The sequence below is a fragment of the Triticum dicoccoides genome, chromosome 6A, assembly GCF_002162155.2.
Source record: "Triticum dicoccoides isolate Atlit2015 ecotype Zavitan chromosome 6A, WEW_v2.0, whole genome shotgun sequence".
Lineage (NCBI taxonomy): Eukaryota > Viridiplantae > Streptophyta > Magnoliopsida > Poales > Poaceae > Triticum > Triticum dicoccoides.
Genome location: NC_041390.1, coordinates 4658118 through 4661003, shown reverse-complemented (window position 1 = coordinate 4661003; position 2886 = coordinate 4658118).

The window sequence follows — 2886 nt, the reverse complement described above, 5'->3', positions numbered from 1 at the left end:
TGGGACCTTTAGTAGTAGCGAGGGATTTTACCCCTCGCTACTACCATGGCATGTCCCGGAGGGGCACGGTTGAGACCTCTTAGTAGTAGCGAGGGGTAAAAACTTAGTAGTAGCGCGGGTTTATAACCCTCGCTACTACTATGGCATGGCCCAGGGGCACGATAGAGACCGCTTAGTAGTAGCGAGGGGTAAAAAGCAGCGCTACTGCTATCAACTTAGTAGTAGCGAGGGTTAAAAACCCGCGCTACTACTATGGCATGTCGCGGGGGACACGGTAGAGACCGCTTAGTAGTAGCGAGGGTAAAAAACCAGCGCTACTGCTATCAACTTAGTAGTAGCGAGGGTTAAAAACCCGCGCTACTGCATTAGGAAATACAACAAAAGGAACAGAGCTACTACATGAAAATATTCTTTCTCTTTCCATAACCATGATCTATATGACTTGAAATAAATACATTTGTTCCAAATAATATTAGTATTAGCTTATAAGTACTACTGTAGCCTTGACAACCCATAGCTCATAGGTGAATCCATTGGTGACACTCTACTCCCTGTATTCATGCCATTCACCAGCGACACTGGTGCACTTTAGCTGCAATATCTTTGTGATTCCTGGAAAGAGTTTGACATACCAAAGCCCCCTTGCGAACAAAGTTACTCAGAACAGAGGAGGGCCTACAGTTTACCTACTTTGACAATATACTTGATATATCATTACAAGGGGAGCTTATTGTAACTTTATGGTGCCAGAAAAATAAGTCAAAACAGAGGAGGCAGATGGGTATTTGTATTACCAGAATGTAAAGCCTAGGGTGCCATGCAGCAGCAGCTGTCCAGGAGATTAGAGCATGTAATGTCATATAATGTTGTAGACTGCCGTGCCAATAGTATGCCCCTGCTTTTGAGCTTTAAAGTACTGTGTGTGCTAGTTATTGAGGACTGTGTTCTTTCGGAAGGTAGTAGTCTTGAGCATCTTGGTAAGTTGGTGCAGCTGAGGTACCTGGGGCTAGTGAAGACAGCGGTCAAGATCCCTGAAGGAATAGGACATGATCTGAAGTTTCTTGAGATATTGGATGTAAGGGGAGGTTTGATAAGTGAGCTTCCGCCATCTGTTGGTGAGCTAATGAATTTGAGGTGCCTGTGGGCTGATGAAGGTACAGTGATGAAGGGTGAGATAGGGAAACTGACATGCCTTGAAGAGCTGCAGCTATATTCGGTGGACAAGTGCCCAAACTTCTTCACAATGGTGGGAAAGCTGACAAAGTTAAGGGTGCTTAACATCTTTTTCGGTGAAATGGAGGAGTCTGCAGGCAAGGCCCTGATGGTATCTCTGTGCAACCTTCACAAGATCCATAGTCTGACGGTCGTTGATGATTGTCGTGAGGCTGAGTATTCGGTTGCCCTCAATCATAGCTTGGAAGACTTGGCACCCTGTACAAAGCTGTACCAGTTAGGTCTGCCTAGCATAGTTATACCGAGGGTGCCATCATGGATCAATCATTTAAGTGTTCCACTCCTTTCTCGTCTAGGGCTGCATGTGGATGCGGTAGAAGTTCAGGATGTTCAAACCATCGGCAGGTTGCCGTCGCTCCTCGTCCTTCTTCTCTGGAGTAAGGATGAAAAGAACATACCATATACTTTTGGCGGCAATGAGTTTCACAAGCTGAGATTCTTGTGGACGAAGAAGATAGAGATTGCTGTTGGAGAAGGAGCATTGCCGATGCTTGAAGGGCTGGAATACAGTGCAAGCGCTGAAAGAAAGGACGCTGCCAGCTTGGTGCCGTGGAGGAGAAATAGCTGCCCTTTGCTGGAGGACGTCAGGTGTTACCTTGACTGCACTAACAGCAGCTACAGGGAAGTAAAGGAAGCGAAGCAAGCGCTGAGGCAGGCTTCCGGCACCCGTCCCAATCCTGTGTATCTCGATCTCGAGATAGTAAAAGAGAACTGGGACAAGAAGGCTGGTAAATTCATTGATAATTTGGAGTGGATCCTACGTGGTTTGGACAGACCGGGGGAGGAGGGCATTCCCGCAGATGAAGGAGATCTACGTGACATGATAACATCTCTAGAGACTCTGTTACGTGACGGCGTCGAGCCTCGCGTTGGGCAAGAGTTACGTGGCTTTGTTACCACGTTCAAGAGTTTGTTACCTGATGCCGCAGCCGCCACCATCAAGGAAGAGGTACTCCATGGTACATACATAAAACAGTTAATTTACCTGATGGCCGGCCGGTCCGCTTGTGTTCAATCTGCAGCCGGATAATGGTGATGCCACCAGCAGTGCGGATCAGGATCAGGAAGGGGCGGCGAGCCACTGTTGAATCACACGCACGCCGTATATCAAGGTAATACCACCCTACCTCTGTTTCTCATTCTTTCTTCCATTTATCCACGCACATATGCCCATCTTCTATATACTGGCATCAGCGGAATGCCACTTAATTAACTACTATTCTTATTTTGAGTTGTACTTGTACCCAATTAATCTTTACAATTTTTGGTAAGCAACTCTCAAATTTGTGGTTCATGTTTGTAGACAAGTCAATTTTCTTTTGGTGATTTTCAATTCCTAATTTTTTAATCAATTTACAGCACCCCTGCTTTGCGGGTGTAACCTACCCACCAACATTGATCTTTCTATGTCCCATCAGTATATACATGTCAATTCATATGTACGGTCTGCCTATTTAATTACAAAACCACTCATAATTTTTCTGGTTACAGGATGCTGGGATCTTGAAGCCTTCTACAGTCTTGTTATCATCACTAGGAAGGCAAAGTAACTCTTCAGTTGTTGAGTTAAATTCGGCCATCAGTACCAAGAAAAACAAAAAAGAGAAATGGTGTCTCCTGAACCATTACACTGGGTGGCAAAAAGGAAAAAAA